The 26,966-nt window shown below is 34.4% G+C and overlaps 1 protein-coding gene and 1 non-coding gene across 3 annotated transcripts in view; one reads left to right on the top strand and one right to left on the bottom strand.

Annotated features, from left to right (window-relative positions):
• Nucleotides 1–26,966, top strand: part of CADM2 (cell adhesion molecule 2) — a 335,754-nt gene that overhangs the window by 43,171 nt on the left and 265,617 nt on the right. The gene's annotated exons all lie outside the window — the stretch shown is intronic.
• LOC131513255 (U6 spliceosomal RNA) lies at nucleotides 18,851–18,958 on the bottom strand. Its single transcript, XR_009262486.1, has one exon. It is a non-coding gene; the product is annotated as a U6 spliceosomal RNA (small nuclear RNA).

Here is a 26,966-nt window from a genome sequence, read left to right as displayed (position 1 = left end):
CAATCACTATTAATATCTAACCTGCATATTAGAGAGATGTATATATATAATTAAAATAAAAATACATCTTTTATACATATATATATATATATATATATATATATATATATAATACTCACTCAGGCTTCAATGAGAAGAAAAGAGAAAAAAGTGAAAAGAAAAAAAATGTAGCAATTAGTTTTCCTTGATATTTTGTTGCTAGAGAGAGTATAAAATATACTCAATTTAAAATATGAGTTCAAATATATATGTATTCAAATATATATGTACATGTGTATAAATCAAAATATATGCATATATATACATATATAATTTTTTTCTTGTTCAGATAATCCTGTCATACAATTAATCACCCTTTAAAAGCTATATAAAAATACTTCATTAGAGAAATGTTGCACTTTCCATGCTTAGTTTATTCTTTTAGGTATTTATATACTAATTTGATATTTCACATATTAACAAAATCTGCCTCTTTATTTCATTTTAATAAATAACAGTTCTTGTTTTTTTTCTGATTGTCTCCCATAAGTAAAAAATGCAATAATTTGTGACATTACATTGCACTGCTCCAACTTCAATGAAAAAGAAAGAAGAAAAAAATGATTAACTTTGGTATTTTGCTGCTAGAAAATAAAATATTGATAGCTCTATTAAAAATATGCATTCAAATGAAATGTGAAATGTACTTGCTCACTGCAGATTTATATGCCGTTCACAAAAAATAATAATAATAAAAAAACAGCTTTCCTGCAATATCTCTCAATGGGATGTTGTAGAAACAGGATACTGAACTGGGGAGCAGGAAACCCGGTTCCTTGGCCAACTCTACTAGTAAAAAACCTGTGCCATGCTGGCAATTACTTCATCCCTAAGGGCTTTGGTGTCCTCATTTGGAACATGACGAAGTAAAATTGCACAGTATTTAATATCACTTCTGGATGAAAAACCCAGTGCTATGTGCTTATTTGGGAAGGATGTTAAAATTTTAAATATCTTCACACTGTTGTACAAACCACTAAAAGTAAAGCACCACTAGCAACATATCCAAATATAATGATTTTATATGATATCAGGATGAAATATGAAAATTGCACCTTGATTGTCACTCTAGAGATATGTGAAAGTCTTTTCCAGATAAAGGTGGTGAGGGGATGAGAGATAATGAGAAACATAAAGCCATTGAACTGTAATATCTAGAATATCCCTTTGAATTCTTTATTTTCCACTAATGTGGTCATTTCCTTCTTGTTGATGTCCTCACTCAAGGCCAGCAAATGGTTTTCCCCTCCTCTAAATCCAGACATGTTTTTCCACATACTTCGATAATTTACTTCGCAGAAAGGGCAGACATACAATGTTCTTAACTGTTGTGTTTAGCAATACAATGATGTAGTGCTTAGACTTCATGGTCTGGGATAAATGTCATTCACAGTGTGTCCCATGATAGATGTCATTTCTAATGTGTTCCTCTATGGCTCTCTAACCCCTTTATCATATGGAGTAAGATAACCTTCCTATTTTTATGAATTAGAAAACAATAATTCTTGTAGCAAAGGTGTCTGAGCCCTGGAAGTGAGCACTTTATCAATCTAAATTAGACCATAAGCATTTTGTTCAGTGAAGCGTGGGCTACAGTTCATTGATTCAGTAACATTAGGTAATTATCATGTTAGAATAACAGCACTTTCTGAACTTCTTAAAGTCATTGGTCAATCCACGAATCAATCGATATCTCTCTTCAGAGAAGTGGAATAAAAATTAATGTTCCTGTAGATGCATTAACAGAATATGTATTTACTACCTTAAGTTTGAATGAATTGAAAAGATTATCAAGTAATATTCTAGAATTCAATATGTTTGTAGTGTCTGCATGGGGGAAACTTAACTTGCTTAACAAGTCCCATAAGTTACTTGAGTGAAATATATATCTGCCTGACATTATTTATACTATCCTTAATAATTTTAATCTGGCCCCAGTTTTTGAGTCTATACTTATGTGTTACACACTTTTAAACATCATGGTTATATTTGAAGGACATATATAGGAAAAATGAAGAGAGGTAAGTAAGAATGAAGAAAGGAACTCAAAAAGGGCTTTCCCTTTGCAGGTAAATATTCAAAAAGAAATGGAAAACAGGCTAGAAATTTATGGCGTGCTGATAGGATTATTTCTGAAGAACATTTTTTTCCAAAATGAAATATCTGTCTTTCTTCATGTTCCATCTATCTAGATAGCTGATCTATAATGAGCTGAAGAAGAGATTTTGATCTTTCCTAAGAGTGTTTTGTCAATGATCAGAAAGAACTGGTTTCATTTTTTTCCAAGCTGAACTAGAATGTCATAAATCAAGAAAGGTGAAGTTTTTCAGCAAAAAGGGTAGTAAATGTACTGAACCTTTACAAGCTGGTATAGTATTTTATTTTTTCCTCTTTCTTTCTTTCTTTCTTTCTTTCTTTCTTTCTTTCTTCCTTCCTTCCTTCCTTCCTTCCTTCCTTCCTTCCTTCCTTCCTTTCTTTCTTTTCTCTTTCTTTCTTTCTTCCTTTGTTTCTGTGTGTGTAAAATGTATTGATAAAAGAATCTGTGCACTTCTGACACTTTTGGAGGCAAATGAAAATATCATGGGGAGAGAATAAAGTTGAGGTTACCAGGATTGTTCCTAACCAAAGAATTTATAAAACACTACACAAGTTGGACCAGTTTTAAAGTTGTATAAGACAAGACACTCACATTCATTTGTATGAAAAAAAAAAGAGAGCCTTTGCAGTGTTAACTGATATTTTTATCATTAAGCTCTTTTCAGTGACTTTTAGCTTTGATATTTTTGCATTTGAATACTGAAATTTTTCTTTCTTACTTAAGTCTCGACTTAAATGTATGCATGTGCAAAGTATGTGTACATTGTCTTAAACTTGTATGCATGTATGTTTGTCTAAGCACAATTTATGGAATACCAAAGTTCTTGAATGAAGATATAGACTGCTTCTCAGAAACAAAGTACATTTGTATATTTCTTTTTTTTTTATTACTTAAATTTAAGTTAGTTAACATACAGTGTAGTCTTGACTTCAGGAGTAGAACCCAGTAATTCATCTCTTACATATGACACCCAGTGGTCATCCCAAAAAGAGGCCTCCTTAATGCCCATCACCCATTTAATCCATTCCCTTACCCACCCCCCTCCAGCAACCCTCAGTTTGTTCTCTGTATTTAAGAGTTTCTTATGGTTTGCCTCCCTCTCTGCTTTTATCTTAATTTTCCTTTCTTACCTCTATGTTCATCTGCTGTGTTTCTCAGATTCCACATATGAGTGAAATCATGTGATATTTGTCTCAATTTTACTTCCTTTGGCGGTGGTGACTAATAACAAACATATAGTTCGTTACAGAATTCCAAAGTGCTAATGAATAATTAGTTATCACTAGGAAATATTAACGTCCCCCCAACCCTCAGGGTCCAGGGTACTGGCAGCCAGGGATTAACTAAGACATTCAGTTTAGGGAAAGAGAATATTTATGTGGATCTCAAAATAGAAAATACTACTGAGGATCAACAAGCATCCATTTCTATTTCGTTTTCTTGGTCTAGTCTAGGGGCCAAATTTTGTTTTTTCCCTCACCACTGCTGAGTACTGTCTTTAGTGTTGAGCAGTGCGATTCTCTTTTAGGTCTGTTTTCATTTCTAGTTTTCTTCACTTTTTTTCACCCCAAATCTTCATCTTCACTTTTGTTTGCAGCTAAAGCTGTATCCTTTTTACTGGGTGAATCTTTTTAGTAAATATATTAGTTAGATAGTGCTAGCTGCTGTAGCAAATAGACCACAGATTGTATGATGGTTGAAATATATTAAAGGTGTTTTTTTTTCTCTCTCTCTCTTGTTAACTTATTGATCTGAAGTGAGCACTCTTGATCTGAGGCATGGCCCTCTTCCTTCAGAAACAGGCTAGCAAAAGTTTTGTCATATTCTTTAAGGCGGGAAAAACGCCTTTTATATTGCTATCACAGTCACACAGTCAGCCAGAGGGAGGAAGAACATAGCAGAGTGTTTGAGACGTTTTAGTGGGTCAAGCCTGCAAAATAAACCCTCTCCTCTGCTCTCTGTCCTTTGCCATTTAACCATATGGTCACTCTTAACTAAAAAGTAAGATGGGCAATGCAATACAGTCATGAGGACAGACAGGAAAGTGAGGAAACCATTTTCATGAATAGCTTCGCTGTCTTTGCACAAAAGTTTGACACTGTCATACTTTTTGTCCATTTACCCTTGCCACAAAAGCACCTATATCTCCAAATCTGTATTTTTCATATGAGAGAAAGGGTCACTTAAAATGTCTTTTACTGGTCAAATATGCATATGTATTAATAAATTCATTACTATTTACTTAGTTGAATCACTTTCCTATCTAATGGTGATGCTTTCAGACACATTTTTGTGTGAGATTTGATCAATCATGTATAATATCTTTTAGGGAAAGACTGAAGATTGTTGCTTACTGGTTTAAAGTCCTTGATTTTTCTGTACTTAAAGTTTCATAAGTTTTAGGGTCCATTTTAATATTGATCATTGCTGATACCTAGTAGCAATATCAGTGCTTCTTTTATGCTAAATATTAAAGTAAGATGGATAGGGGCGTCTGGGTGGCTCAGTTGGTTGGGCGGACGACTTCGGCTCAGGGCATGATCTCACAACTTGTGAGTTCGAGCCCCGCGTCGGGCTCTGAGCTGTCAGCGCGGAGCCTGGAGCCTGCTTTGAATTCTGTGTCTCCCCTCTCTGCTCCTCTGCCACTCACGCTCTGCCTCTTTCTCTGTCAAACGTAAATAAACGTTAAAGTAATATGCATAAATATGTATTTAATGAATGAAAAAGACTAAGAGTTGATGAGACGGTATAATTTCTTTTAAGTAATAATTAAATTATCTAAATCCAATAGATAAGGGATATTTCCTTTTTAAAGGTAAGATATTACTCCTAGCTACTTTTGAGGCATATACTTCTTGCTTTGAAAGTTATATTTGTGGAACTTGTCTTTGACTACACTTAGCACATAGCTTTTGCACTTTTTTGATTCTTTGCCTACATTTTTTAGCCTCACACCACTATCTCCTCTACATCCTTTTTTAAAAACATGTTTATTTATTTTTTGAGAAACAGAGTATGCGAGAGTGCAGGGTTGCAGAGAGAGAGAGGAACAGAGGATCCAAAGTGGGCTCTGTACTGACAGCAGAGAGCCCCCAAATGGGGTTCAAACTTGCAAACCCTGAGATCATAACCTGAACCAAAGTTGGATACTTAACAGACTGCAGGCACACCACCTCTACATCCTTTTACTTTCTCCAAAGGACGTGAATTTTAGCTCTAGCCGAAAATTTACCAAAGAGTCTGAGAACAAATGTGATAGCCATTGTCTGTCAACAAATAAATGTACAGTCTCTTAGTTTAGATGGACATGACAAAATGTTATTCATTTGACCTCATAGGCAATTGGAAGTTTTAAGTTTAATACGAATAGCTTAAAGACCTCTTATACACCATTATTCAGGGTGGAATTTCTTGTCACGAGAAAGAAGCAATTAGTAGAGAAAGACAATCATTTTCAGCAGTTTAAAAAGGAAAATTTTCTGAAACATTTACATATGGTAGTACAGTTACCATATGAAAAACAGCATAAACAAAGATGCATTTTAATGTAAAGATGAAAGTTTTCATTCTTAAAAACAATTTCATGGTATATTTTATTTAATGCCCATTCTTTATTACTTTCAGTTACAAAAATATTATCCTCGTGAACATTTTTATTAGTCTTATGCAACCAGACAGATTACTACTTTTCTTAATACTGAAAAAAGCTCTGGAATTAGAAAAAATGAAGTTTTCTTTAAGGCTTCATTTTCAGTCTTTTTTTTCCCAAGAGGATTATGAAGACTTCCTTCCTAATAGATCATCTTATTCAAGTCAAACATAACATCATGTGCTATATAGTTACTTTGGATAACATTGGTAACTATTCTTAAGATTTGGAAGACCACTGAAACACTGGGAAAGCAGCAAAGTTGTATAGTTTATATTTAATAGCCAGTAGGCTCACCAGGCTCAGGGTGATGAATCTTCATACTGTTCAAAAATAATTTAATAAGTTTTCATTCAGTTTTCCTGTGTGTGTAGCTAAATTACCACCAATCAGTTGGATCTAGAAAATACACATACATAGACACATGTGGCACACATTACTAATATATAATATATATATATTATATTAGTTATATATATATTATATATATAGTGTATATATATATACACACACACGCATATATACACACATATATACACATCCATAAAAATGAAGATAAGTCCTTCCCTATAGCAATGTCATCATGTGATTTTAATGAACTTATGTAAAAATAAGGTGTAAACAAAGTCAAATTTAGAAATAAATAGAATGTTTAATAGACATGTACTTAAAGAGGCACCTATGTAAAGGATTGACTAATGAACTTAAGTGTCAAATAACAAGTTAAGCTCTAAACCTTTAAGTGCTCATTTACCAGAATTATTTTGTAGCTTTACAATTATTTTAAATCTTAAAAAGGAGAGAATTTGCATTTCTGCAAAACGTTTAAGACTATCCTACTTTAGGGGCCCCTGGGTGGCTCAGTCAGTTAAGCGTCCGACTTCAGCTCAGGTCATGATCTTATGGTTGGTGAATTCGAGCCTCGTGTGGGGCTCTGTGCTGACAGCTCAGAGCCTGGAGCCTGCTTCAGATTCTGTGTCCACCTCTCTCTGTTCCTCCCCCCTCGTGCTCTGTCTCTGTCTCTCTCTCTCAAAAAAAACATTGGAAAAAAAAAAAACTATCCTACTTTAACGTTTTATTTATTTATTTTGAGGTGGGGGCAGGAGGAGGCTCAGAGAGAGACGGAGAGATAATCCCAAGCAGGCTCAGCACTGTCAGCACAGAGCCTGATGTGGGGCTTGAGCCCATGAACTATGAAGTCATGACCTGAGTTGAAATCAAGAGTCTAACACTTAACTGTTTGAACCACCCAGGTGCCCCTAAAATTATCCTACTTTAAAAACTTTTTTGCCTTGCATTAGTACAATGGCATTACTACTGATATCATTGGTTCTTTTAATGCAGGAATTAATAATATACTGGTACCTGACTCAGGCCAGAAATACATAGTTTAAGATATTTACATAGCATTCAACAGACTGTGATGACTATGCTGTAGCTTTATAAGCCTGAAAGATAAAATCCATTCATAAATCCTTATTAAGATAATCATTTTCATTTGGAATTTATAAACGGAATTTTCTGTCTATGTAGATTTCCATTCTGAGCTCTTAGACATTTTTGATTCCTACAAATTGTACTCTATAAAATAGATTTGATGCTACACTAGGTGAATTACAAGATTACTAGAGGTTGATCTTCCATTATTTCAGTTACATACAATCTGATACAATAAACTTACTCAATGACATGCAAAACGAATTATGCTCTCATTTATGAGAAAACCATGCTCCAACACCCAGTTGCTATTCAAATAAATTCATTCATGCCTACATGTTATTAGGTACTAAATTACCTTTAAAATAATTCAGTAATTTAAAAAGTAGAAGGTTTTTATTAAAGGATTTTTAGAGCAAAAGAAGAAATGTAATTTTAGCACAGACAACCATTGCTAACATGTATTCGCTGATCTAGAAAATTACTTTAATGCACATATCAATATACAAGCCAGTTGCTTATATTTCAGCCATTTTTTTAAAAAAATCTATGAATTCCCTTCTTGTGTATAATGAAAATATATAATAAATTTTCATAGTGAGTTCATAATTATGCCTTTATTGTTGTTATCCCAGGAAAATAAAGTTTTAGTTGATAAGTTGTTATTTAATTAATTAAAATTAATAGCAAATCTAAAATGGGAAAGTATCTTCCATTTTAGATTTGGTGTAGTCTTCCTGTATTGAGAAAATTAAATGTGTCAGTGGAAAAATACATCTTCAACTTGTTTATGATAAAATACTAGGTAGCACTTAATTTAAGATTTGAAGATAAAGACATTCATCTTAAGAAGAATATGAAAGAGAATTTTATTATATTAAATACCACAACTTAGATACCTCAAATTCATGTACATTACCGAATTCAAATCATCATTTTTATTTTTAATATCATTTTAAAATTCCATGCTTCTCATAATGTTTCACATACAGTGGACACTGAATAAATTGTTTTTGAATGGATACTTGAATAGAGAATTATATAAGATCTAGCTTGAAATTCCCATCTTGCTATTCCATAGCTATTTAGCTTTAAATGTATGACTTATCTTTATTTATGTTGTTGATGACAATAGTATATGTCTTAAAATTATTTCTGCTCTTTACTTATAAGGGACTATATTTTTGTGCATCAGAGAAATGTAATTATTTCCACATAAGCAGCAAAGCATTCTTAACAAATTTTTTTTATTTCTAATATCTTACATAAATAAACCCTCAATGGTAATTGTTTTACTTCCCAGTCATGTTGATTATAGCTGTTTACTCAAAGATACCCATGTTGAAAAAGAAATATGAATCCCATCTAACTTTTGTTATATGCCAAGTATTTGAAAAACAGGATATATCTTTTGTATGCCTGAAAGTTCTGCTAAATAATATGACTTGATTTGATATGGTCTTTGAATCACAATTTAATTCATTCCTGTTTATTTGTTCCTCTAGTATAAATCAGGTTATACATTATTTATTCATGTTTCCTTTTAAACCATCTCAAATTCATTGCTTATTATATTTCCAAAGTGTACATAAATATGCATATATTTCCTCTCTAACTTTCATCTACTTATGCAAATTTTTCATTTTGTATTTCAGCATTATCATTTTCATAAATAAATTCCTTATGACATTCTTCTCGTGACATTCTAATATATCTAGTTGCATAGCGCTCATTTGCTGTGTTTTAAACTCATGTTTTCATGGTTGGTTCTTCTCCTCTCACTTCTTCCCATATTTCTTGCTATTCTTTATACTGTCTTACCCTTCTCATTTCAGTATTCCTGATTTAAAATAAAATTTAATTTCTAAAGAGTTTTCCCACAATTTAAATTATTCAGTACAAGTGTATAAACTCAGTTCAGTAAGAACCTTTTCTTAAATTGTCGAACTCATAGGCAAACCAATATATAGAATACCTTTTTAAGTGTCCAGATTTAAAGCAACAATAGAAACTAGTCTGGACCACACAGAAATGATGATCAATCTTCAGGAAGCAAATTTTAAAATCAAAGTGGATGAACTCACCAATGTTACATCCACCTGATTTTCATATGCATACCTTGTACTTGGCAAAAACAGCAGGAAAATCCTCATTGATTTCTGCATGAAGTCAAGGAGAGGTGATCTAGGATATCCACATGGATGCGACCTGACTTTGCCAGCATAACTTTAGCAAGAGAAAAACTTTTGGAAATGTTTAGGGGGAGAAAAGATGACAATGGGAATGTTAATGTGTTTTTATTATTTGGTGGTTAAAAATGCACTTATTGACAAGCATTATTTAGAAAGGGTACCATTTCTATTTCCTGTTGATAGAAATATTTCATCATCAGGGCATTTGGGTGGCTCAGTCGGCTGAGTGACCAGCTTCAGCTCAGGTCAGGAACTCGAGGTTCTGGGTGAGTTCGAGCCCACATAGTGCTGACTGCTCTCAGACAGAGCCTGCTTTGGTTCCTCTGTCCCCTCTCTCTCTTCCCCACCCCTGTTCATGCTCTCTCTCTCTCTCAAAAATAAGTAAACATTTAAAAAAAGAGAAATATTTCAGTATCAATATGTATACATACACAGTTCTAAATAAAAATAATTGTTTTATTATAATGGATATGGGTGTGGATATCATATGTTTATATATATAATGACATAATTCACCGTCTATTGTTTCTCTAATTTGTCACTCTTCTTACTTAGTCTCAGGGTCCCTTTCTCCTAAGGTTGTTTTGGTTCACTTTTACTTGTCCATTTAACTATCTCTTCCCATCTGACCAGAAACCTTTGCATGCCATTCTAAGGGCACTCTCTTCAAACACTTTATTTGCATTATGTAATACACGAATAAATCCCTCTTGCCAAATGCTCGTGATAGCTCATGCTTTCCTTCAGCACAAGAGGACTTATGACTTGATTAGATTTAATCAGGGTTAAATCTAAGATGGAATTTTGCTCTAAGCCATTGTCCACTTATAAGATTATGAGTAGAATACTTAAGGGAGATTCTAGGTATTTTATGACCATGGGTCTGTATGGGTCATATTTTTGGTCAAAGGAAAAATCTACATTCTTTTGTATTACTTGATATTTTTTGGAGTCAATGTTACCTTTTAAACATAAAATTTATTTTTACATGACTTAGTATTTGTAGAGCAGCTCACAGAAATAATCTTACCATGCCTGAATTCTCCCTTGTTCAAACTGGTCATCTTTTTATTATTCTCTATATGTTAAGCATCTATAGGTAGTGTGTTCTTCCTATGGGTGTAAAAAAAATTAGACAGATGTACATTTGTGAGGATTATTAGACATTTCCTTATGTTTTCTGTTAGATTTCCTTAACTATTTAGTTTAAGAACAGAAGTAAACAATACAACAGGTAGGTTAACAATGATTGAACTGGTGAAGTCTAAGAAATATCTAGTGGGCCAATGGCATTTTATCAGCATAGCATAAAGAAAAAAAGAAATATTTTGTGGGCTTCCACAGCACTAAAAAATGAATAATACTTTCAAAATAAAGATCAAGATTATTTAAGAGAAATCTGCAATGTAAGGTGAGGTGTACTCTTATTTACCTTTATAAATACATTGCATTTTTATTTTTACTTAAGCTTTGTTAATGTTGCCATTGGAAAAAGAAAAGGGAGTGGACATCAGGCCAACAGATTTATTCAAAATGGACTGTGCTGACCAACACGGTAACTACTGATCTAAAAATAGGGCACCTGTTTTGAGATGCCTTTCCTGAAGTGGGAAAATACTGGTGCTGATTATTCTTACTCTTATCAATCTGCCTGGTGAATCAAAGCAAACATTTATGAAATAAGTGTCTGTAGAACAGATAGAAGTCACATGAGTCAGAATGAAGGTTATACAGCATAATTTCTACTAAGTTATATAAAGAAGTAAACAAGAAAACAATAAAAGTCTGCCTCAAATTCTGTATTCTCTTTCAGCTTTTGTTCAATCTCATTATCAAGTTCTTCAAAAGTGTTCATTACACTTAAAATCTTCATTGGATCACCTGTCATTCACTTTCTAAAACATTGCATTCTGATTTCTTTTTTTTCATTTTTTCATTTAATCTTTTCATGACAAAACCCCTATAGCATTGGTGGTCACTCCCCATGGACATGAGTCTGATACTTTATAAACTTGGTTTTCCTACAATATTTGCAGTGTGAAAATCTTTCATTCTTAATCGTTCCCCTGCCTTTACATGTAGCACTCTGTCTTCAATAATCAGCTACTTTATTCTCCACATCCGACATCTGCTATTTTGTTCATTTTACTGTACATCTATTCCCTTGGGTAGTCACCTTCTACGTTAACTCTGGGCTTGACCCTGTGACTAGCTTTGGCCAATGGGACAGTAATAGACTGGAAACAAGAAGAGGCTTGGAAAGTGCTTATTCATTGGGCTGTACTCTTGGGAGCTAGGAGCCATGAAATCAAGCCCAGTCACCACCTGTCATTCCAGATGACAGATAGCCTATCCCCAGAAGCAGAGCCCCCAAAAGCAGATGACTGGTAATTGACCATAGGTGTACTAGGGAGCACAGCCAAGATTATAAGAACTGCCCAGGGAAGCCCAGTACAAATTGCCACTTCAAAGAACAGTGTACTACAAAAATTGTTGTTGATGTGTGGCACTGTTTTGGGGTGGTTTGCTAAAATGCAAAAATTAACAAACATACTACTTTTTCCTTTTGTGTGTAGATCTTAATAAGTGACACCACCCTCTATTACATCGTCTATCTGGAAACCCAAAGTTATTCTCAATTGTCTTCTTTCCATTCTGTCCTTCAACAAATGGTCTTTAATTATTGTTGTTATTTTTATTTTTTTTGTTTCATCTTGCTCTTATTTTTAAGCCTCAAATTATGTAATACTGAAGCAATCAAATACTTTATAAACTTAATATGCATTTTTTATCATGTGATTGTGCTAGAATTATTAAAGCAATGACTAAAAGTAGAATGATTTGTTCATTTTGGAATATGGATGTTAAGTGCTTCTCTCCACCCTTAGGTTCTATATTCCACTATCTCTTTCACAACACACAGTATTTCGATTATCTTATATGGAGCAGGTATGAACCTATCATTGATTCTTTGATTTTATATGTTATTTAATTAATTCTGAGTGTTCTGAGAGGTTTTTGAAGTCTTCTTTCTCAAAGATAATATAGAGAATGGAAATATAGTCTGTTTGTTGAGGCTTTTTTCATTATAAAAACAAGAAATTGTGTCTGTGTTTGTTTCACTTAGATGTGAAACATCTAATCAAGATCCATCATCTTGATTCCTTGTTTAACCAAAGACTGTTTGCACAGCTTGCAAATAATACTTTTGTAGGTAATTAAATCTCCATAGCACCTCTGTCTCATGGCCGTGTTTGCCAGGTTTCTGGACCAGAATTTCTATTCTCATTTAAAATGCTAAGTAATACCCATAAAATCCTTGAAGGAATTTAAAATTAAGTTTCTGACAATTAGAGTACAAGGGGGAAAACTATTAAATGTTTGGCATCGGATAGTTATATGAGTGAGTGTCTTTTCTAATCACACCTATCATAAGTGCTATGCACAGGAAGCATTTTAAAATACTGCCTATATTTCTTAGCTACTTAACGCAGACATGCTCTTTCTATAGTAATCATGAAAACAAATGAAAACAATTCTTCTGTCAAGCAGCCACTCAGGACCACTTTTTGAGTCAATTGAGTGTGTTACAGGACACTGTCAACGTTGACGTTACTGAAACAACTCCTATCAAATATTATACTATGTAGTATGCCTATGCTCCTTGCTATTTCAGTTTATTTGCGTATGATGTGCCTTAGTCATAGTAGGTGTTCAACAAAGAAGTTAGAATAAGTGAACATTAGGAAACATTATTCCTCTATTCAAACTTATTTCCCGACTTTTTAATCCCAGTCTCAACAGGAAATATATCCTGTGATACTATAATAAATGGGGAAAGTACATAGTTTTGGAGTCTAAGAAACATACTTCAACTCTTAAAACTTTTCCTTTACATTAATATGTTGGTTAGAGGAGAAAAATTATAGAGGCAAGAGAGAATTCCAAAATACAGAATTTGAATACAGGTAATAAAAATCTAAATCTTACAACTTGATGGGCACTTCACTGGATCAGTGTGAGTGATGGTGGGCAGATGGGGTAGATGAGGGACAGCTACATGAATTTAATCAGATTGCATTCTTGAGAGTGTACATTTAAAATTCAACTAAATGAGAATGATACGCAATAAAGATTAACCCTTTATTTTTTTCTTAGGAATTTAATCAAAACTGAGCCTGTTTTTGCTACTTTTTAACGTGACATCAACAAACTGTAAATTAAGTTTAGTAATATACAGGTCTACAACTAGGCAGTTTTTCCATTCATATAACAAATATTAGGAATAAACAGTTGTCCTACTTTGATATGCAGATTCTTTTTTTTTTCTGGTTTATATCTTAAAACAACTAGCACATTCCAGGATTAGATTTATGTGCTTAAATAAATGCTGTTGTGTTATGTTATAAACAGAGGTGTTAATAGGGATATGGTTAAATTAAGTAGCAAAATGCACAAAAATAAGCCATTAAAAATGGCTTAATACTCAATTTAAACCACTGATGACCACTATTTATGGATAAGTGTGTACCCTATTTTCTCACCAACCTTCTGCTTTCTATTTGGCGTGCATCCAAATTTCTGCTGTGTTAACATTTGCTCCTGGGAGGAGATGAAGGAAAAAAGGTCCATAAGGTTTCCATTGGCCCAGATAGTAGAAACATCTGCTGGGTTCATGAGCAGCTTGCTGGCCCAAGTCAGCAGGGAGAGTTGATGCTTATCAACCCTGCCATATGAGTCGATATTTCCTGTGCCCTGGGGCTACACAAGCTTAATCAAGAAAAAATAAGGAAGCACATTACACGTCAAATTCCCTCGTTAACTAAGCATTATATATTTTTAAAGTAACTACCATAGCATTATAAATTATGAGTTTAGTACTAATGAAATTCAAATTGTAACAAAGAGCATATTTTATTGGATTTTATCATTCATTAGATAATTTTGAGTAATGATGGATTCCATGCATTTAGAAGTTTACTTATAGAGATTTGACCTTTGAATATGAAGAGCTGATTATTGTTATGGTGAGAAAAAGTTTGTCAAAAATTACGTACCACATTTTTTTTCATCGTCATCTTTGTATGTACCTTTAAGATCAGCTGGTCAATGATTTCAGTAGTGAGATTTGGAATTATTATAGCCCCATATACAAACTTAATGAGTTATTATTAAATATGATGTTGATTTTTAACAAATACATACATACATTTGCTACTTCAAAAATAGTTGCATTCAGAATGTGTATTTATTCCCATGTTGTTGCCAATACCCCCAAATACTTGCAGTTTTCTTTTTGGTTTTTTACAATTATCCCTGAGTCTATGGCTTATCATATTCAATGCTCTAAATTTTAAAAATCTGCACCTTCCAGGGATTTAATACAAATTTTGAAAAACACAGCATTCAATAGATATCTAAATCTAAGCAATGAGATGTAGTAGCTATTATTAATAATATGCATTCTGTAATATTTATGTTTTATTTATTTTTTTATTTTTTTAAGTTTATTCATTTTTTTGAGAGAGAGAGAGTGTGTGTGAGCGGAGGAGGGGCAGCAAGAGTGGGAGACAGAATCTGTAGCTCGCTCCAGACCCTGAGCTGTCAGCACAGAGCCCATTGTGGGGCTGAACGCATGAACTGTGAGACCATGACCTGAGCTGAAATCGGAGGTTTAACAGACCAAGCCACCCAGGCGCCCCTATTTATGTTTTATTTATATACGTGGACTTCATGAAATATGGCAATCTATTTAATTTCAATCTGATATGGAAGGGAAACCGGACAAATAGGAACAGTTTTGAGCATGAATAATGTGACTACTCTGTTCTTATTGGAAGAGTCTTTACCTCAGCAGATAGACTAGGCAGAAATGGTATTTTGTTGTTAGTCTGATATAGTTGTGGTGCCCACTTTACTAGAGCGGCAGCTCAATTTTTGGTTTCATGGATTCAATAACATCCATGAGCTACACAACAGGCTTTATCCAACATCAAATTTACCCAAAGGTCACAAGACAAGTGATAGAACAAGGGTGTCAAGAACAAGCAGAGGCTTTGTGACTGCCTGAAATGCTTCTGAATGTGCACAGTTACTCCTTATCCAAGAATAGACTGAGTCGATTTAGTACCACCCCTCAGGGAAGCCTCCAGCTCTGGAATCTATTCAGTTTTTATGCCTCCGTAGGCACACAGCCTTCACAAGATTATGTCATCAGTTCCCGTTCTCTGGTACAACTTCATTTAGTCAATACTAATTTATTATTTAATAAATATTCCCAACAATTAAATGTAGATGCTTAGTCTAGTACATAGCCACTTCCCCGGTTGTCATTTATTTTGGATCCAAGATAACCTATGAATTCCTTGAAGAGCAAAGATAATCCAATCAACAATCAACTTTTTAGGATGTCTTGAAACTAAAGGAAAAACTAAGAACCAGCTGTTAACATGTTCTTTCCAATATTGTAGTGAAGAGAACACTGGTTTTGCTATGAATAATTTTTTTTCAGTTATCATCTTGCAACCATCTCTCCAGAACATCCATTCTTTAAATTTAAGGATCAGGGGCACCTAAGCTGTGCTGACAGCTCAGAGCCTAGAGCCTGCTTTGGGTTCTGTATCTCCTTCTCTCTCTGCTCCTTCCCTGCTCACATACTATCTCTCTCTCTCTCAAAAATAAATAAATATTAAAAATAAATAAATTTTAAAAATAAATAAATTTAAGGAATCAGTTGAGATATTTTTAATTCCATATCAATTAATTTTATTGAGTTTAATTTTAATAATTTCCATTTAAAACATTCTAATTCATTATAATTTTCTATCAACAGATTTGAAAAGTAGTAACCCCAAAAACAGTTATGAGAAGATGGCATTAATTCCTTCTCTGACTCATCAGAAATAAAATTCTTTGAGCTGACTTATCTGTACAAATCTATACAAAGTATCAATTTTCATTTTAATATTTTCCCACAGCAGTTTCCACTTGCTCTCATAGGGCAATGTTCCTCTAGATCTAATGTGGCACTACAAAGGACTTGAACATCAAAGCCTGTAAACATGGACAAGATGGGTGAAATCAACATTAATGAAATATTTGTGCATTCAGGAATGATCAAACAGTGAAAAACACATCCTATTAACCACTGTGTTATTACATTTATTTTTTCAAAAGAGAGCTTGTTCCTTAGGGAATATTCCAAGTTGATTTATATGTTACCACATGCTGATCAATACTTACATAATTAAGGTGATATCATTTTGAACACATGTGCATGTGTTCGAAATTATGTGCCCACTATGTCCAAGGCAATGTCTTATGCCTGTTAGAGAATGAAAAGTAATATATTTATCTGCTCCTACTATCAGAACTTTCTACATGTATCAGGTTTCTATACTAATGGTTTCCTTGGGCATAAAAATTCTGTTACTAGAGCAGAGAGCTCTCGTTTCTATTATATTAATCAGAGGAAGAATTGTTTTATAAAGTTTATAAATGATACTCTTATACAAGAGAAAAATTCAAATATTTTATTACCTCTCTTTGCAGTCCTTTGGGAACTCATTATTTATTTGAAAGCTTTGTGTTGTTATCCATTCAAAGAAATACATCTTTGAAAAAGAACACTTTTAAAAATAATGTGTACATCCATAGATAGTTTACCAGAAATACTTTCCTTTCTCCCAGACACTACTGCAGTTTTTAAAGCAAGCAATAAAACAGAAATTCTCCATTATTAATAAGAAGAAACTTCCCAAAGCAATGACATTTTAGAGTGGAAGTAAGGAATAAATGGTCTCTCAAAGAGTGGGGGTATATGGAAATGTACATAACAATTCTGTTTTAGTACAAGCTCAAGTCAGTAAAAGATGGGTCTCCATTTACAATGTAAAATTAAAAAAAAATACCAAGATTAGTTACCTTTACAAATTATCCTAGGAGTTAATGGATTCATTGATGTTTTCTCAATAAGGTTCTTGATTATAGACACTATTTTTATAGTGAATCTTTTCTAAGATTAAAAATCCTTGATTTGGGGATTATTATTAATTAGCAGGAAAACAGTACCTTCTGAGAATGTATGCTGAGTCAGTTCTTTCAGTGGCTTGCCATTGCATGTTAGATTAAATGCAAGCTCCTTATTAAGACATAAAAAGCCCTGCATGATCTGGCCTTGATGTTCTTTCCTACTTTCCATTGGGCTATCTAGTTTGTTGCTTTTCGTGCACCAGACTCACTAGTTTTTGTTTTGTTTTGCTTTCTTTTTTGTTTTCAGTTCTTTCAGTAGTCCACCTCTTGCTTAGAATCTTCTACATCAGCTAACTTACTTTTTGAATACTGGCCACTTCTCTCCAACATTTTTGTCCTCTGGCAATTTTTAAATGGCTAGATCTTTCTCCCCATTTAGGTTTCAGCTGAAATTTCACCACCTTCTTATCAGGACTTTCCTTTATAAATTTGTGTTTTCTTGTTTTACTGTTTAAATTTAGGCTGTAAATTCTAAAGATAAAATTTTACATTATTTCTAGTTTGTCACAATTGTATCTCCAGCACCTACCATTTGAAACACATTCAAGGCACAAAGTATGTATTTGTTGAATAAATTAATGTCATGAAGTATATCCTATAAGCAAAATCCACTGCAAATGTGAAGATAAGTTTCATAAAGCATTAACATTGTATATTTTTATGTATATAGTTCATATGTCTAATATAAACTTATTGTCCATTATTGGATGACATGTTTGATACCCAATTTTTCCTTAGTTGTATCTTATAGCTACAACATCTCAAAATTTCCTATTATATCCCATAATCCAAAGAGTTAAAATTCAAATAGACATCTTGTTGCTCTTTATATGAACATCTCTATTTAATATATCAATGCAATTACTAAATTTTCTGCAGAGAATAAAATATGAAAAGAATTTTAATGTATAGAGAACTTGGCTAATAGTCAATATAATTTTATGGCTGCTGAGTATGTGAATATGTGGTGCAATCCAAAAGAAAGATATTAACAAAATATATCTCCTACAACCAAGTCAAATAACTAATTAGCAACAATATATTATGCAGTAATTAATTTGATTTGGTATGTATATTTTTTTCATTTGGAATTAGGGAATGCCAGCATAAAAACCAGACTGAAGTCCAATGTCTCTTCAATTTACAGCTTTCCTTTTTCTGTTTACTTTATTTTTATAGCTACATTTTGTATTTTTTAAACCATTATGTATTTGAAATTAGGGTTTAAATATGCTGGTTTTGTTTTCTTGCATTTTTTTCATTTAATTTGCTCCTAGAAATGTTACTAGGAATTTTAATTTTCCTCAAGGCTATTACATATTGTAAAATGTATTATAATATAATTTAATTTGTTACTTTCTTTAACTATATGAACTGTGTAAGACCTACTTGGTGAAATGGAAAATATAGGTGTCATTTTTCCCCCTTCTCACTTGTCATCCTTGCACAGAGCCCATGCTTATTTTCTCTGTATGGTTCCAATTTTAGTATGTGTGCTACTGAAGTGAGCACTTTCCCCCTTTTTAGTCTCGGGTTAAAGTTTTTCCCAGAAACTTCAATTTTAAACACTTATGTCCCACCCAGTACTTTTTTTTTTCTTCCAAAAGATTGATTATTGTACATTCAGCACTATATTCCTCACCCTGTCTTTAGAAGAGTCCTACCATCTGTGTGTTCCTTTCCAGAATATTTCCTCCAGGTTGACATCTCAATTTAGAATTTAGTTACGTGATTGAGCTTTCCTGTGAACCAGACTGTGATTGTGGTCATAAATTTCTTTTCTCTGGAAGGCTGCCTCTCAAATGTTCATCAGTTAGCAAGTAAAGCTAGTCAGTTCTATCTAGGTCATGTTCATTCACCCTGAAAGCAGTATTCTAGAGAGATAAAATGAATTTATACACACACGATAATTACCAAGTAAGCCTTTATGAAGTTATAAAAATAATTCTAAATTTCTCTTATTCTTTTATAATGCTTTGTAATATCTACAGTTTCCTTTTCATTTTAAAATTATTTCCTTTGCTTTCTGTTTTTCCACATTACAATACTTGAAGATATATATGTATAGGAAGAAAAACAGCTTTAAGGAAATAAATGTGAACAATTCATCAAGTTCATTTTTTTCCTTGAAAAACTATCATGTCCATTCAATAAATTACTGTTTGCTTTTTGAGAAAACTCAAAACACTTTAGTAGATAAGTTAAATATAGATAAATTAATGAAAACAAATATATTTTAAAGCCTTTATTTAGAAAATCTACTTCAGTTGCAGAACCCGATATATTTTTATTTAGTCTGGTATACTAAGTCCTTAATATGTTAACAACGTTTTGTTTATTATGCGTTTTTGCAGAATAAGAGGCAGAAAGGAAGCAAAGAATGAAAAGATCTGATTTTGTACAAACATAAGTTTTTAAAATGTTGGGCATATTTTTAAAAAATCAGGTAATGTTAAAAAATGTTAATGTTTTATTTATTTTTGAGAGACAGACAGAGAATGCATGTGGGAGGGGCAGAGAGAGGGAGACACAGAATCTGAAGCAGACTCAAGGCTCTGAGCTGTCAGCACAGAGTCTGATGCAGGGCTCCAGCTCAGGAACCGTGAGATCATGACCTAAGCCAAAGTCGGACGCTTAACCTACTGAGTCACCCAGGGGCCCCTAAAAATCACATAATGTTTTAAAACATACTAAAGCAATACAACCAGTAAGCAAGGACATAAAGCAGCTATAAAATAGCATTTCCCAGGATATTGTAAATATTATCTGAAACTTAGAATTCTGTAAATTAAGGAAAACATAGATTTTGTGATATGGCTAAGTAATATAAAATTAATGGAAGAAATTTAAGAAATCTACTTTGGGTAGAAAAAAATAACTGCTGGGAATATTTATAATACAGAAGGCTGAAGTATACAATCTCAGAAAACATTTTGAAATGTAGGGAAAGGCACTGATGTTATATTTCACCTACATTATACATTTCTTCAGAACCAGCCCTGATTCTGATAATCAAGAATTGACTCTTAATTATAAATCCTATCATAGACACAGCAAATAGTAACTAGTTTTGATATGATGTTATGTAGTTAACTGGGTCACCCACTCACAGTCACTGTGTAGGTTAATTGGAAACAATCCAATGGTAATCCCATCGGTTTCCTGGTTTGCTATGAATGTCCAGGAAAACCTATTATCACATTCTGGAAAAGGGAAAGAGAGGTGAAATTTCTACAGGAGAATTATGATTCTCTGGGTCAGGAGCTGTGGGAGCCACTGTAAATCTGAAAGAGCCTTTTGTCATGGATCAGAAGCCAACAAAGGCCCTGGGCCAAACTTTGAGTACACAGAGATTCTGCTCCAGGAGTTGGGAGCAGAATGGGTCGCTCACAATGGCCACAGTGAACACCAGAATCTGGTCTACAGGATTGTAACTGTTGAACCTGCCAATTTGGCACTGTTATGCTCCGATATCAGAAAGAGAAAGCCCTTCCAACCTTCCTGGCCTTGCAAGACCCACTGCCCGCCAGCTTTGTTTCTTTCCTGCCTTGGTCTGGCAGTTGCAATGGAACACAGGTCTCCAAAGTGCTTCCTGTCTCTATGGAAACTGGCAAGCAGTACCAGACTGATGGCCATGCTCCATAGTGGCTGGGCAGAGGGTGGCACAGAAGGTGGATACCAGGTGTTATCCCTATAAGGCAAGCTGAATCCTGAAAGGATAGAGTCAAAGAAAAATAAATGATGTGGTAACCTAGGAAAACAAAAATACTTAAAGTTTTTCAGAACAAACCTAAGTGCTAGAATGAAATCACGGGAAAATTACTAGAGAATTCTAAATATTCATGGGAACAGAGGAACATTCCAAAAGTGGAAACATTTTGCACTTAGTTATCAGTCTTAATCTTTCCTCCAATTTCCTTTCTCACATGATAGAGCATTTATTGCACTTCTCTTGAGAATTTTAAGCTTGCATTAATAGCATTTGTGCTTTTCAATCCAATAGGCTTTAGTATGCAATATGTGTTTCAGCACACACAACTACTGAGCCACAACTTTCACATTAGAAGGTTATTTGTTTAGAATGCCTTCAGTAATTTAGTGGAAGTAATAGCATGCTGTGTGTGCATTTAGATATATTTTTAGACTCTAAGCAATAAGAATGATCTTGAACTTTCTAAGATTCAGGTTCTTTGTATAAACCTCAAACCTGTTGATTGAGGGGCGCCTGGGTGGCGCAGTCGGTTAAGCGTCCGACTTCAGCCAGGTCACGATCTCGCGGTCCGTGAGTTCGAGCCCCGCGTCAGGCTCTGGGCTGATGGCTCGGAGCCTGGAGCCTGTTTCCGATTCTGTGTCTCCTCTCTCTCTGCCCCTCCCCCGTTCATGCTCTGTCTCTCTCTGTCCCAAAAATAAATTAAAAAAAAAAAAAAAACGTTGAAAAAAAAAAAAACTGTTGATTGAACAGAAGAGATGGAGTGGGGAGGGAGAGAAATACAAAGCTGGGAAGAGTTGAGGGAAAAACCTAAAGCATAGTAAGGTGCCTTTGTATTTCAGTTAAATTGCCTATTCCTGTCATTTCTTGTATTTCAGATCCTTTAGCATATTGTGTATCTACTGATCCATTTGGCCCTTCTGCTTTTCATAACCCAAATATGAGAACCTTAATATGAGACCAGTATTTTGCATTTCAAATGAGGTTCTGGGAGCACCTGGGTGACTCAATCGGTTAAGCGCCCGACTCTTGATCTCAGCTCAGGTGGCGATCTCCTGGTTTGTGGAATCGAGCCACTCTCCAGTTCTGCACTGAAGGCATGGAGCCTGCTTAGGATTTTCTCTCTACCCCTCCCCTGCACGTGCTCTCTGTCTCTCAAACTTTTTTTTATAAACTTAAAAATAAAATGCAGTTTTAGAGAGGACACAAAAATATTTAAAAACAAGCCAAAACATTATGCATGCCATTTGATTCAGATGCCGATAACTCTACTTAATTAAATGATTTTGTAGGCTTCACTGACAGTTTTCATTAAGTATAAATATTTTCTAAAATGATCAAAATAGGTGACATTGCTTATCTCATGAGAAGTTCATGCTTTCCTGTTGAAAAACTATATCTTAAATTCTCTTCACATCTTGTTTTTATTTGTTCTCCTTCACTGTTGTTAAAGCTGGTTCTTCCTTTGAGAAAGTTGTGCTCATTTTCAGGAAGAAAAATAATGAGGGTCCTCAGTTCCTGTTAAATAGCCCACAAAATTTGATCATTTACCCTGAAAAATCACTGACTGTAACTCACTCCCTCTCAGATGTGCAGAGACTCAACCTCTGCCTGTCTGTCTAGATATATCTCAGGTGATTATTGCTCTTGGTAAGTAAGCACTCATGCACAATGTGCACTGATCCACTGTTGTGGCCCACATTTAATCTTTAGCACAGGGAGAGAGATGGAGAAAACCATTGCCTTCACTCATCATCCATTCAAGAGATAGCAAGGCTTGAATGATGCCGTTTTTGGAAGCAGAGCCGTGTTTTGGGATCAGTGTTCAAACATGCATCTTTGCCTGTCTGCTCTCTTTCAACAATACTGCTGGCTTCAAAGATCTCCCTTTGCTGCTTTGCCTCTCCACGGTAATGGCACATCACAGCCTGTCAGCAAGGTCCAGGTGGCCATTAACTTAGAATTTGCTTCTTTATGTACTATTGACAGTGTGCTAGGTTCTTGGTGGTCAGTCAATGAAAGCATTCTTGAAATGTGTGAAGCAAGGACAGGCCATAACTAACTGAGGTCAACTGAGGCCAACAAGAGTCAAGACTCAGTTCATTTGATTTTGAGTTTGGTAATTCCTAATCTAGACAGGGAAAGGTTTGAACCGTTTTTCTCTAAGTACGTGAGAAATGGAAACATGGAAGGAATAATGGCAGCTTCTCTGTCTGCTATTTAAAGACAGGGTCAAAAGAGCCATCTTTGCAGGCTATTGAATAATTGCTCTTCATTAAAGTGACTTTCACAGCAATAAATTAGCAAATTGTTTCCATTTAACTACTGAAACTAACCTAAATGGTTTTCAATCACTGGTACTGGTTAGAAATAAACTTGGCAGACTATGAAGAGTATTAGTTCAACAGAATAGAGGAAAAAAGATCATTTAAGGGACTTTTATTGAATACTGGTGGGTGGGAGGAGAAAAGGCCTCTTGGAAAATGATGTGAGGATAAAGGGGGAAAAAAGACTGAAGATACTCAGAATTTGAAGAAAAGAACTTCAAAAATGAACTGTATTACATTAGAAAGAGTTCATTGGTTTTCAGAAAGAAATAAAAACTTTATTTATGCTATATATGTATGCAATACTCCCAACAAGAGACATCAAAGGTAGCTTTTCCAGTGGTGTTCTATAAATGTTTAACACCTGGCTCTGTGGGAAAAAACACTGACTTGAGTTGTTTGCCAATTTCCATAGTGAAAAGATTCTCAGTGTGGTCCACTTCCAGCTACCAAGGCATGTCATTTAGCAAAAGAGAAGAGTTGACTCTCCTGAGCTGATATGACTCAGCTCTAGCATATCACAACTTTTACTTGAATTTCAAGTGTTCCTTCAATTATTAAAAATAGATGTAAAAGGGGACACATGGATGGCTCAGTGGATTAAGCATCTGACTCTTGATGTCAGCTCTGGTCATGATCTCACGGTCTTGGGATCGAGCCCCATATCAGGCTCTCTGCTGGGCATGGGGCCTGCTTCAGATTTTCTCTTGAGATTTTCTATCCCTCTGCCACTCTTCCCCACTTGTGTGTTCTCTCTCTCTTTCTCTCAAATAAAAATTAATGAAAAAAAAAGATATAAAGTTCTACATGCAGCTTTGAATTGTTTGACTCCAAACTCTATGCTTGTTTTATAAGTTAGTCAGAATTAAGTTCACTTTATTTTCAAAGCATTTTTTTGGTTAAGCACATGAGGTTTGAAGACAAAGTGCAAGAGTTCAAAACCTAGCTGCTGTGCTTTCTAGCTGTGTGGCTGTGGGCACATTATTTAAACTCTCTTTGCATCAGTTCCCACATCTTCAAGGCAGAGATAACAACAAGGTTGACATGAAACGTAAATCACTAATAAAAGAAATGCACTTAGAATAGTGCCTAGAAAAAAAAAAAAAAAAAAAAAAGAATAGTGCCTAGAATATTGTGAAGGCTCAGATAAGCTTAGCTTTATTTTTCTTATATTTACCATTGGCTTAGTGCTTGTGGGGGATGAGATGATAGAGGAAGGATACTGTTAAAATGGATGTTGATGCAAGGGAACTTGGACCAGGAAGGGAAGGTAATATATTTCTATTTCAGAGGTCTGTCTACCTAAAAGGGCTTAGTTAGGGCTTATTATACTTCATATCCAAGAAAAGTTATTATCTTTTATGCTTTTCCCCTTCTGGAGCATAAATTTGGCACAGTCTGTCTTTTTATGTTTCACTTTGGGGGCTGACAATGGTATTAGATGTGTCTGTTCTAGACCACAATCTGTTATATCTTATGTACACTCCTCGTAATTTTCAATTAGAACTTCATAAAAACTGTCTTAAGATATTCTACTAATAAGGGTTTTGAAATTTAAATTTTCCATATATATATATATATTTTTTTTCTTGGTGAAGAATCAGTCTCTCCTTCTGCCCCTCTATTTTGACCATGAACAAATGCTACAGACTTGAGTTATTCTGGTCATTCTACTGTCACAAGTTCCCCTACAAATGCCAGCCTCTACCCTGCGAAGATGCTTCATTTTGGACAATGAGCACCCACTAGGAGTTCCAACTCACAATACAGAATGTTAAGCAATGCAGCTGATTCAAAGATAAGGAAGACAACCTCATCACCTGCCCTTTAATTAGCCTGGGAACAAGTAAAGGAGACCGATATTTATGCAAATAGTGAAAGGGAATAAATACAAGGAGGGGAGGAGGAAAATGAAGGGCATAAGCTGCCTGGAAAAATAGAAAAATAGCCAGCTTCTACAATTCTAAATTGGAAGTTTGTTTCCTTTAAAGATGATCATAAACTTGTTTGATAAGAATAACTCCTCTGAAATCTAGGATGGTGCTGAGCTCAGCCAGAGAAAGGATAATTTTACAGTAAGGCCCCAAATGGTATGACCAAAGCATCTCACAAATTCTCACAGATAGGAAAAAAATAACGAGTTATATACCACACCTACACTGCCTTCTCCCTTGCTATCACACCCTCTCCCAAAGTTTCTGAACTCTGCAGTCTCCTTAGCAAGTTTCTCTTCCTCTGTGCATCTTTCAGATGTTGATTCATACAAGGCAAGGCATGTAGTAGGTCCTTCAAAATATTTGTCTGATGATTGCATTGCAAATGAATCCTTAATTTGGTAACACACTAATTTTTCTAATTGGAAAAATTGTTAACTTCTTTGGAAAGACTCTCTGAAATGGAATTAAATGACAAACTTGAGCCACAAGGAGTTAAAAGAGAAAAGTAGCAGTTAACCTGATGCTCTCTCCAGGTTATAACCAGAAGTAAAAGGCAATTCAAAGCTTGAGAAGAAGTTTGACTGCCTACAAAACTGGCTTTTGAATTGATTTTGGAAACCACATATCCTAAGGGTATTTAAGATTAGTAGATTCTCCACATGAGTTTGCTCTCTATTGGGAAAAACTAAATTATTTGACTGCAGGGATTTTAGGCTGCAGGTCCCAGGGAACAGAAGTCATAATACTTTAAAGTCAGAATCTACGTGGGGAGAAGATGGAGGGAAGCTGTCCTAATCTCCTACCTGAAAGGACAGGCGTAGGTATACTAGTGTATATACAGTACCTGGCATGTAGAAGACCCTAACAATTATTACTTTCTTTCTTCTATAGACCAGTAAGGAAAGATTTACTAAGGAAATTATTGTCCAAAGTAAGTTTTGAATAGGATAGGATATTTAAGAGCACTTGCTATTGACATCCTCTGTTATTTGATTTTAATGTTATAACTGAAATTTATGAGGGCATAGCTCGGCTAGGTATGGAATTGGAAATTTCACTGTCAAAGGGTTTACTCATTTATTTTGTTGTTGTCTAATTCACAGTTAAGCAAATAGTGACAAAGTTACTATGGCTCAGCAGCCCTTGTGGAAAAATAAGAATAAAATTCTCAACTTTCAGAACAAACTCCAAATGGTTCATTGACTTTGTTTCACCATGGAAAATCACTTAACCTCCCAGTGTCAGTTTACCCATCTGTGAAATGAGAAGGATAAGATTTTCTTATGGGGATGTTTTGAAAATTATTTTGCAAATGTAGTGGATGAAATTATTGCAAGCATCACTGCTCTTTTTCCACTTCTTTAAAGAAGCAGACGATATTATTTATGTACCAGTTGATAGTCAAATTGTTATCTGGGGTGAACTGTGTATTCTTATTAGCAGCTGTGTGCTTTTTACTACTTAAAGAATCCCACCTCCCCCAGCTTGTTCAATTTATGTGTTACATCAATGCCTGGGAATTTGAGCAAAATATCTTAAAATCATTC

This window comes from Neofelis nebulosa, chromosome 5 (genome assembly GCF_028018385.1).
Source record: "Neofelis nebulosa isolate mNeoNeb1 chromosome 5, mNeoNeb1.pri, whole genome shotgun sequence".
Classification (NCBI taxonomy): Eukaryota; Metazoa; Chordata; class Mammalia; order Carnivora; family Felidae; genus Neofelis; species Neofelis nebulosa.
This window is presented reverse-complemented; position numbering and strand designations above follow the sequence as displayed.